The following is a 12424-nucleotide window of genomic DNA, read 5'->3' as shown; positions in this document are numbered from 1 at the left end:
GGACAATAAAAATACCACTAAGCTGACAAACATCACCTACAGATCAACTTTCAACTACAAACTGCTCAGAGCAGTTTTGAAATGGCTAGCTGAGATGATCCAGTTTCACAGACTACTTGAACAAGGACTTGAGATAAGCCCTGAACTTCGGCATTATGCACAGACTGGACAACAATGGATATAGCTACGTTTTGTAGAATTTGATTATTAACCCAAATTTTCTTTTCAGAATAAAGATGCCTTCACCCATAACCAGTAGGAAGCAATTTTAAGAACTCAATACCCACCTTCTTAAAGAGGTGGTGTGGGGTGGGTGTTTTTTGGTCTTTTTATGGGTTTTGGGTCTGGGATACTTTTCATTAGTTAGGAGAGTTGGTTACAATTTGTTGTTGTTAAGGGATAGGAAAAGGGCTAAGCAAGGGATATTAGATTTAAGGTTCTTGTTTAAAAAAAAGATATATAGAAATGATAGAATAGAGTGTAGATTATTGATTCTACTCTGAAAAATAAAGAGGAGATATAGATAACATATAGATAAAAAGACAGATTATTTAATCTACTTTAAAAAGACAATTACTATGTTTTAAATAATTTACATTGGGTTGGATTTTTGTTTATTGTATTCAAATTATATATATTGAGATTGATATTGTTAGAAAATACTATATGTATATTTCTAATCTTGTTCAAGATACTGTACTTACACAGTTTATTTAACAATGTAATGCAATTTGCAGATCCTTGAATGTTAGTATTACCAAATATTAGGATATAAAGAAATCAAAGTTAATAGTTAGATATTACAATCGAACTGGTAGTCATGTTCGGTATGTTTTCAAGATCGAGCAGATAAATTTTAGATAGGCAGGTCATCTTCAAACCCTTCAAAGATGTACAGAATATGGTATTTAAAATGTTTTTAATAACTTAGAAATTTTTTCTTTTTTTATGACTATGAGACATGTTGGCTCCTGGCTGTACCAATCTACTTCAGAGAAAATATGGGCATTGAAGAAACTGCATATAGAGTTAACTTTCATTGTGGCAAAAGTTAGCCACTGGAAACAAAGTATCCTTGAATGGACTACTGACAAACAAGACAAAATGGACAGACAGGACACAAAACAAAGACTACTGATTCTTGCCAAGACAAGTGTGGTTGTGGCTTTAACAACAGGCATCTTCTGAGGCCAGGACAATATGGCACCATCCGTGAAGTGGCCTTTGCAATCTGGAAAAGGTACAGTGCCCCTTTCTTCAAAGGCAGCTGAACTGGCAGTGGATCAATGGCTTCTGATGTGCAGTGGAACAGCAGCTGAAACAGTTATTCTTGAAAGAGTAGCTAAGCTGATGGAGTCTAAACTGTCAATGGTAGACCGGCATTGAATAAAAAATGGAAGCCACGCACAAGCCGAGAAGAATGGGATGCAGAGAACAGGATGCTGAGATGAAGCCACCCACGAGTTATGAAGAATGGACAGCTGAATTCAAAAAACATCAACAATTTCCAGAATTTAAAACCCTGATCATGACAGGACATTGGTGGAATTCAGGTGTTTCTGGACTATTCTCACCAAATGTGAGGTTGAACAGTTGGCCTTGTGTACAGCCTACTTCGCAAATGAGTGTTGGATACGCTAATCCTATAGCCTGAAGATGATGCCCCAACACTGCTGAGAAACCTCAGGTGAGACTGTCCAGGCAGCTGTATGTTTCTGTCAACTCACATTTTTTTGGAAGCCATTTGTGTGCACTTCCTGTTTTTGTTTTTTTTTTAGGTAATATTATGTCCTTCTTGGGGCTCTGAGGGAGTTGAAGTTTAGATAGTTAGTGTTACAGTTATAGTTAAAGATTAGATAGTTATAGTTTTCCTAGTTAAGAATTTCAGAAAAGAAACTCACTAAAGAGGTGTAAGTGTATAAATTTGAAAGATGTTATAAGCTAGTTCTATTTGTATTATATGTTAGGATAGAAAGTGAATCAGGTACATTTTGAACTTACCAAAATAGGGTAGATAGTGGCTTTTTTTTCTGGGTTTGTTTGTCCAATGCAAATGGACTAGACATTGTTTAAGTATTTATTGCTTGTATAAATTGTATATAGTTATTGTACTTATTATATATAGTTTTTTATATTAGTTATAACTTTGTTACTTTTTTCTTTCTATTAGAATAGGAGGGGGAATATGTGATATTTTATTTGTGCTGAAATGTGATTTTATTTGAATGTTAATAAATAGTAGCCTGGGGGTCAGAGATAAAAGCAAGCCATTTAACAGGAGACTGGAGGTGATGGCACAGGCCCCTAATAGTGTCACATGGCAGGCAGAGTCTCTGTGTGTTCAAGGACACAGACAAGCAGTGACCCGAAACTTTAATCTCAGTAAGAACCATAGAGAAATGGAGGTCTGTACAGACAGGCAGTGATGAGGAAAACATGTGATTGGGTGTAAAGCCAATGAGTAGGCAGAACAGAAAGGCAATAAAAACACAAGTCACACCGGACAAGGTCTCTCAGGTCAAGGACAGCAGTGAGTGGTAAGCTAAAGACTTTGCAAGCCCTCTGATCTTTTGGGCCTTTAACTCTGCATTTGGCACTGTGTATTTTATTTGATAACACCATTTAGAATTTCATCTACACCCCACTGAAATGACAAGGATGAAGCAAGAGTTTCTTTTGAAACCTTTATTTGATTCCACCTATTACTCTTCACTTGGGAGGCAGAGAAAGAGGCTTACATATACAAAACATAATGATTCTAATGTTATTAGAGAAAATTCAAGGAATCCACACTGACTCCTCTTAGGGCCTTGGTGGTCATAAGAAGTTGACCATGACTGATGAAGGCTGGTTTCTTCAGGGCCAAATCAGGAAGTAGGTATGGCACAGTCAAATATTTTCCAAGTCTCTCATCAGGGAATCAAGAATCCCCTCTGTACATGATTTGTGGTAGGTTCCCTTGAGGCTCTACAGAAGGCACAGGGAAGCCATAATGACAAGGCTGGTACAAGGGAGTCAGCCAAACAATTGGAGTTTGAGAGCACATGTGAAGCATGGGGTTACCAGCTCCTCCATCATAGAGAGGACCTGTGGGAAAAGAAACAGAAAGAGAGAGAGAGAGAGAGAGAGAGAGAGAGAGAGAGAGAGAGAGAGAGAGAGAGAGAGAGACAGAGAGAGACAGAGAGAGACAGAGAGAGACAGAGAGAGACAGAGAGAGAGAGAGAGATTTCATAAGCATGGTGCCCTGGTTCCCCCTGAATCACCTTCAGTATTTAATTGGCCCCTTGGCCAAAATCAACAATGAACAAGTCATAGTTTCATTGCTTGTGTGTGAGAGGGAGTTAGACACCCAGAGAGGCCAGACATTGCTGCTTTGTGCCACAGAGGTCTGTGGGAATGGGGCTTGTCTACATTCTGTGTTCCTTCATTCATATATCATGAGATTACCATCACTTCCTTGCCGACCAAGGATTGGGCATCTACCCTGCTGATAATTACAAGGACTACACTCACTGGTAGAGCTTAGGTGTCTTCAGGTTTAGAAATACATTATAGAGTAGAAGGGGCTCTCACAGGACATGTGGGTCCTGGGAACACTGTCCCAACCTATACTCAGAACCAATCCTCCCACACTCCAGGGAGCTATCACAGCTCCCTGAACCTCTGCCTCTACTGTGAGAAGGTCAGAGATCTGGAACCACTGAGTACCTCTCCATTCTCATCACAGCTGCTCACATCTGGGCTCTCCCATAAACCTGGGGATCACAAAACAAGAAATGCAGTAGAAGGCTTTTGGTTTAGCACACATTTCACTCTGATTACCTGAGGGGCTTCCTTGTTTTTCCTGCTGCCCTTTCCGGTCCATTCTGCCTTGCTGCATGTTTCTCAAACCTTTGACTTGATTTGCTTTTCTCTGTCCAGAAATGAATAAATAAGTTATCAATGCCATTTTCCTGCAATAGCAATATCTGTCTCTTAGCTGGGTGTGGAATAAGGAACCAGCCTAGTGCAGCTTTAGGAAACAAGGGACCCTTCATCCCTCATCTATAGATGCTGGTCATTATCACCTAATGGAAAGTTTGGTTGTCATGCTTGACAAGATAAGTCTCCAGTGAGTATCAGAGGTTGCCCTGGGGAAGGGACAGATGAGACACAGAAGGACGTGTCCTGTTATATGTTACATGACGAGGTTGGCTCACCTCCCTGAAATTCTGGAAGTCTGGGAACCAAGTAGAGATCCAGCCATGTATAAAGCTCTTGGTTGTTATTGAATCTGGATCATAGGCTGGGTCAGCTTTGGAGAATACCAAGATTGGATCCTATCTCCGGAGGCTGAGACAGAAGTTTGGCTCATATTTCTCCAACTCTGACTCTATTTAAAATTATCAAAGAAACACTACACAACCAAGACAATTCACTTCATTTTGGGTTTTGTGACATAGGTTTTTTGTTGTCTCATGTTTGTTTGTTTGTTGTTGTTTGTTTATTTCTATATAGTCCTGGCTTTCCTGGAACTCACTGAAATTTAGACAGTCCATCAGACCTTCACACTGATCAGCCCATGTCTGGATCTCCATCCTGAATGCTGGCATTAGATATGAGGGCCACCTTGGCTGGTAGATTTCATGCTCTAACACATTTGCTACATTTCATGTAAACTTTCGTTTTTCCTACCTTCCTTCCTTCCTTCCTTCCTTCCTTCCTTCCTTCCTTCCTTCCTTCCTTCCTTCCTTCCTTCCTTTCCTTCTTTTTTAATTTAAAAGGCTGTTTATCACTGGGCAGTGGTGGCACAGGCCTTTAGTCCCACCACTCCAGAGGCATGGAAAGGTTGATAGCTCTGATTTGCTGGCCAGTCTGGTCTACTAAGTGACTGCCAGGATGGGATCAAAAAATACAGAGAGGCACTGTCTGGACAATCTAAAACAGAAAACAAACAAACAAACAGAAAAAAAGAAAAAAGAAAGAGTTACCAACTGGAGATGACTCAGCAGTTAAGAACACTGGTTGTTCTTCCAGAGGTCCTGAGTTCAATTTTCAGAAACCACAGGAGAGCTCACAACCATCTATAATAAGATCTGCCACACTTTCCTGTGTTGCAGACATGCATGCAAACAGAGCACTTCATACATAATAAATCAATACTTTTCATATATTTTTTCTTTTATTTTCCATAACAACCAATGTTTCTCTTGTCCCCTATACCTCCTCATTCCCCAGCTTCCCTCACCCTGTGTTCTGTGTGTGTGTGTGTGTGTTTGTGTCTGTCTGTCTCTGTGTCTCCCACAGTCTGTTGGTGTGTGAGGGTGTCTTGAGACATAAACTACAATGCATTGCACCCTGTGGTCCAGCTAATCCAACAATGCCTGGCTATGAATAGAAGGTCTGAGAATGCAAGGGCTGTAGTTCCCTTCCAGGAAATGTCTCAGCTGGTCTGTAGTAGCACCAAACTCTGAAAGAGGTAGCCTCTCCTGGAATGGTTCTCAGCTTTTGTAATGCTCAAAACTTTCAATAAAATTCCTCATGTTTTGGTGATCCCCAACTATGCAATTATTTTGTTGTTACTTCATAACTATTCTTTTGCTAATGTCCTGAATCCTAATAGGAATTTCTGATAATTTAGATGTTTTTGGAGATCCCTGTAATACAGTTGGTTGTTCTACTCAAATAGGGGTCATGACCCATTGATTGAAACCATTGAACCCATGCCCTAATCCCAGTCTGCCCTAATGAAACATCTGTTTTCCCACCTCAAAGATCTTCTCAGAAGTGGAACATGCCACACAAAATGATTAAGCAAAATCCCTCACAATTGTGCCCACCCATTTTCAGATTCAAGCTAATTGTGGTAGTAGTCATGTTGAATACTAAGAATACCCATCATGACTCCATGCCTATCTAACTGACACACTTATGTATCACCTTATGTCATGTATAATTACCAAGTGAAATATCCAAGTGAAAATTACTCCTAGAGTGAGTGTAACTGTATGATATGACTATGACCTGTAGAAGGAAAATAGTGATATGACAATCCAGTGTTGAAAGGCAAAGGCATTATATATATATATATATATATATATATATATATATATATCCCAGTCAATATTATGTCTAAATGATGTAACTATCTTTTTTCAATGAGAAACATGTTCCAAACTTAGAATAAGTGGCATTGTCACTTACATTTGAGAAACGTTGATATTCTCTTACTTGATGTCCGTCACTGCAAAACACAGCTATGTCTCCAGCTCCTAATGTTTTCATTTGCATTTGGGGATTCTGAGACTCTGAAAAATTAACCATGAGTGCTACAACATGAGGGCTAGAGAATGGATACAGTGATGAGCTGCTGTTTATGAAAGCAGGGGTTCCCCTTGTAGTAGATGAGACATAATGCCAGAAATCTGATGAAGATAGAGGGTAGAGCCCAAGTCTGAGTCATCCAGGAATGAACCACCACCACTACCACATCCCTTGCCCCACTATCATTATGAGTCCCACTGAAATGACAAGGATGAGGCAGGAGTTCTTTTAGAGATCTCTATTTGATTTTGATTTATTTTTCCTTCTTGAGAAGTTAGAGAAAGAATTTTACACATGTTCCTGAACATTGTTCTGGGTCCCAACTGGTCCACAGCCACTCAGACCAAGTAAACACACAGAGAATTTTATTACTTAACTACTTGGCCATTAGCTCAGGCTAACTCCTGACTAGCTCTTAAACTTAAACTAAGCCCATTTCTGTTGATCTACATGTCACCCCACTTTCCGGGGCTTTACCTGTCTGTCATTAAGTGCTGCTCCCTGGTTGGCTGATTCGCGTGTCCTCACTCAGCCTTCCTCTTCCCAGAGTTTTCCTTGTCTGCTTATTCCACCTGTACTTCCTGCCTGGCTACTGCTCAATCAGCATTTATTTATCTAACAATCAGTGCCACACATTCACAGCAAGTAGGGCGATATCCATATCACTTTCCTTTTTTAAAGTGATAGTTTTTAACTTTAACATAGTAAAATTTCATATAACAAAACAATTATCAAGCAAGTATTATAGTTTTAATATCTAGTCTATTTGTATTTGGCAAAATTAAAGAGGCTATCCTATTTATCCTCTATTTGTGATTTTAAGGTTTCATATCTACCTTTTCTCTTATCATAACCAAGGAAGAAATGATTTTAACTATCTAGTCTTCATATACATCAAAAACCTCAGAAGGATATAATATTACCTATGTAAACAAGAAGTGAATTGTAAGCAACTTGCAAAAGTCTAGAATGACAGAGACAGCTGCCTGTCTGCATCTGTTGCTTTCCTTCTACTAGGGAGACAGGTTGCGAGGTACCCTGAGGATGGCCTTCAACTCTTTAAGTAGAATAGGATGATCTTTAATTCCTGATGTGCCTGCCCTCGATATTTTGGGATCTCTGCCCATTTAGAGGTCCTTAAGGATACAAGTCCCATGTGAAAATGTAGAGAAGTGAGCCCCATATCAGAAGACCCTCCCTGAGTCGCCAGTGTCCATGGAAGCTCTATCTTTTAGGTTAGAATCCCAGGTATTCCAAGAAAGCTTTAATATACTTTTGACAGATGAATATAGCTATGTGTTTTATATTAGTCAGTGTCTCTTCTCTCTCTCTCTCTCTCTCTCTCTCTCTCTCTCTCTCTCTCTCTTTCTGTCTTTCTCTGTCTCAGTTGGTTTTCAGTATTTGCCAAAATATAAATGAATTACCCTCTAATGGAGAGGTTCTCAAGTTCCCTAATACTTGAACCTTTTAATAAAATTCCTCATGTTGTGGTGATCCCAAACCATAGAATTATTTTGTTGCCACTTTTGCTAAGGTTCTGAATCCTAAAGTAAATGTCTGATAAAGGAGATGTTTTAGGAGATCCCTGTAATAGAGTTGGTTGTTCCACTCATAAAGGGGTTATCACCCATAAATTGTGAACCTCTGCCCTAATGACAGTCTACCCTAATGAAAGGTCTGTTTTCCCACCTCAGAGATCTAGCTCAGAATTGGGACATTCCACACAAAAGGATCAAGCAAAAATACCTCACCTATATTGGGGTTCTAGCTAATCATGGATGTAGTCAAGTTGAATACTAAGAATACCCATCATGAGTTCAATGTTTTCCAACTGAAAACCCACTCATATCACCTTATGTCATGCTTACTTCACATGTATAGCAATAATGAAGTCACAATGACCCCTATGAGTGTAATTGTGTGATATGATTATAACTTGTAGGTGAAAAATAGTGATATGTCTATTCAAACTTGAAAGGCAATGGCATTATATACTTAACCTGGTCAAAATTACATCTAACATGATGTAACTGTCCCTCCTTCAATTGAAACACATTATGAACTTACTATAGGTGGTGATGTTCCTTGTCCAGCCTTCTTCCATACCTGAAGCTTATATTGGAGAAACTTTAATATTCCCTTATATGGTGTTCCATCACTGCACCACTGGAAGTGGAGGTACCCCCACTAAAATCAGGAACAAGACAAGGCTGTCCACTCTGCCCATATTTATTCAATATACTACTTGAAGTTCTAGCTAGAGCAATAAGACAACAAAGGAAGAACAAGGGGATACAAATTGGAAAGGAAGAAGTCATAGTTTCATTATTTGCAGATGATATGATAGTATACATAAGTGACCCCAAAAATTCTACCAGTGAACTCCTACAGCTGGTAAACTCCTTCAGTAAGGTGGCAGGATACAAGATTAACTCAAAAAATCAGTAGCCCTCCTATATACAAATGAAAAAGGGGCTGAGAAAGAAATCAGAGAAACATCACCCTTTACAATAGCCACAAATAATATAAAAATACCTGAGGTAACTCTAACTAAGCAAGTGAAAGACCTATATGATAAGAACTTTAAGTCTCTGAAGAAAGAAATTGAAGAAGATATCAGAAAAGGGAAAGATCTCCCATGTTCATGGATAGGTAGAATCAACACAGTAAAAAGGCAATCTTACCAAAAGCAATATACAGATTCATTGCAATCCCCATCAAAGTTTCAACACAATTTTTCACAGACTTGGAAAGAACAATACTTAACTTTATATGGAAAAACAGAAAACCTAGGATAACTAAAAGAATCCTGTATAATAAAGCAACCTCTGGAGTCATCATGATCCCTGACCTCAAGCTCTACTATAGAGCTATAGTAATAAAAACAGCTTGGTACTGGCATAAAAACAGACATGTGGACTAATGGAATCGAATTGAAGACCCTGACATTAATCCATACACCTATGAACATATGATTTTCAAAAAAAGCCAAAACTGTACTATGGAAAAAAGAAAGCATCTTCAACAAATGGTGCTGGCATAATTGGATGTCAACATGCAGAAGATTGCAAATAGACCCAAACCTGTCACCATGCACAAAACCCAAGTACAAGTGAATCAAAGACCTCAACATAAATCCAGTTACACTGAACATGATAGAAGAGAAAGTAGGAAGTAGTCTGGACTGAATTGGCACAGGAGACCATTTCCTAAATATAACACCATATCACAGACACTGAGAACAACAAATAATAAATGGGACCTCCAGAAACTGAGAAGCTTTTGTAGAGCAAGGACATTGTCCATAAGACCAAAGGACAGCCTATAGAATGGGAAAGGATCTTCACCAAGCCTACATCTGACAGAGGGCTGATCTCCAAAATATATAAAGAACTCAAAAAGCTAGACATCAAAATACTGAACAATCCAATTAAAAAATGGGCTACAGAGCTTAACAGTGAATTCTCAACAGAAGAATCTCAAATGACAGAAAGGCATTTAAGAAATTGCTCAACATCCTTAGTCATCAAGGAAATGCAAATCAAAACAACTCTGAGATACAATCTTACACCTGTCAGAATGGCTAAGATCAAAAACACTGAAGACAGCTTATGTTGGAGAGGATGTGGAGAAAGGGGAACGCTCCTCCACTGTTGGTGGAAATGCAAACTTGTACAGCCACTCTGGAAATCAGTATGGCAGTTTCTCAGAAAATTGGGAATAAGTCTTCCTCAAGACACAGTTACACTACTCTTGGTCATATACCCAAGGAATGTTCAATCTTACCACAAGTACACATGCTCAACTATGTTCATATCAGCATTATTCTTAATACCAAGGACCTGGAAACAACCTAGATGTCCCTCAACTGAAGAATGGGTAAAGAAAATAATGGCACATATACAAAATGGAGTACTACTCATCAGTAAAAAACAATGATATCATGAAATTTGCAGGCAAATGGATGGATCTAGAAAATATCATCTTGAGTGAGGTAACCCAGACTCAGAAGGACAAAAATAGTATGTACTCACACATAAGTGGATACTCAATGTGAGGAAAGGGATGGACATATTGAAACTCACAATCCCAGAGAGGCTAGCTAACAGGAAAAGACCCTAGAAGAGACACATGCATGATCCAGTGAAGAAGTAGATGAGATCTACATGAGTGGACTGGAAGAGAGGATGGCAGAGGGCTAAGAGTGGGGGATGAGAACATAGGGAAATTGGGAGTGTCAAGCTGGAACAGGGACAGAGTGGGAGGGCAGGGAGGAAGATACCATGATAGATGAGGACATCATGGGAATAGGAAGAGGCAGGGTGCTGGAGAGGCTCTCAGGAGCCCACAAGGTTGACCCCACCTTGGTCTGCTGGCAGTGGTCCAGAGGGTGCCTGGACCAGTCTACTCTGGTGACCAGCCTAGCAAATAACCTAGCTGTCATCATAGAGCCTTTGTCCAGTGACAGATGGAGGCAGATAAAGAGATCCAAGGCCAGGCACCAGGCTGAGATCTAGGAATCTAACTGATGAGAGAGAGGACAGATACTGCAGGCAAAGGACATTGAGATCATGATGGGAGAACATGCAGAGATGACTGGCCACACTAGTGGAAACCCATGAACTGTGGACTGGTGGCTGTGTAGCCCAAATGGGACTGGACTAGGCCCTCTGGATATGGAAGACACTTGTTTGGCTCAAACTGTTTGGGGGGCACTCAGACAGGGGAATCGGGATCTGTCCCTCGTCTATGGGCAGGCTTCTGGAACCGGGTCCTGTGGTGTGACTCCTACTTGCACAGCCTTGGTGCAGTGGGAAGGGTATTGGACCTGCCTAGGCTCAGTGTGCTGGGCTTTGCTGACTCCCAATGGGAGTCCTCAATTTAGGGAATAAGGGGATCTAGGGTGGTTTGGGAAAGAGGCCTGAGGGGTGGGAGGAAGGAGGAGGAATTTGTTAGGATAGCATATGGAGTGAGTAGAAAATTTCTTAATAAAGAAAAAAAATGTGGGGCAAGGGATGAGGTTGTAGTGGAGGTTCATTCCTGGATGACTGGGACTTGGCCTCTACCCTCTATCTTCATCAGACTCCTGGTATTTTATCTCCTTGACTACAAGGGGAAACCCTGTTTCCATAATCAGCAGCTCAACAGTGTATCCATTCTCTAACCCTTATGTTGTAGAACCCATGGACAGTGTTTCAGAGCCTCAGAATCCCCAGAATGCAATGGAAACCATTGGGAGCTGGAGACGTGGCTGTGTGATGCAATGATGGAACCTCAAGTCAGAGAATATCAAAGTTTCTCAAATGTAAGTTTCAGATATGAAAGAAGGCCAGACAACAACATCACCATCTATTCTAAGTTTAGAACATGTTTCTCTTTGAATGAGGGATAGTTATATCACATGAGGCATAATATTGACTTGGTTAAACCTATAATGCCATTGCCTTTCAAAGTTGGATATTCATATCACTATTTTACAGCTACAGGTAATTGTCATGTCATACAGATACACTCCCTCTAGAGTCATTGTGACTTGGATCTTGTTACTTTTGCAAATTAAATATGACATAAGGTGATATGAAAATTTGTCCAGTTGAATAGGTGTAATGTCCTGATGAGTATTCTTAGTATTCAACTTGACTATATCCACAATTCGCTAGAATCCTAAAGTGGGTGGGCACACTTTGTGAGGTGCCTTTTCTTAATCATTTTGTGTGGCATGTTCCACTTTGAGCCAGATCTTTGAGGTGGAAAAACAGAGGTTTCATTGGGGCAGACTGGGGTTAGGGCAGGTGTAGCAGGAATCTTAGAAGGTCTCACCAGTTCCTCAGCTGATCCTGTTTCCTCAGACTGGATGCCTCTGAGTCCTCATCCAGAATGGATCTCAGCTGAACTGTGCTGCTCAAAACCTAAAAGCTTAACCAGCCAAAATGCTTAACCAGGCCAAATGCCTCTAGTTTCAGGTCCTCACGCCTTATTTACCTTTCTGCTTTCTACCACCACTCCCTGGGATTAGAGGCTCGCTTTCTGGGATTAAAGGCGTGAACCTCCATGCTTGGCTGTATCCTTGAACAGATGGATTTTTGCCGCTGGAATGCTAGGATTAAAGTCGTGTGCTACC

The sequence above is a fragment of the Peromyscus leucopus genome, chromosome 9 (genome assembly GCF_004664715.2).
Source record: "Peromyscus leucopus breed LL Stock chromosome 9, UCI_PerLeu_2.1, whole genome shotgun sequence".
NCBI lineage: Eukaryota > Metazoa > Chordata > Mammalia > Rodentia > Cricetidae > Peromyscus > Peromyscus leucopus.
This window is presented reverse-complemented; position numbering follows the sequence as displayed.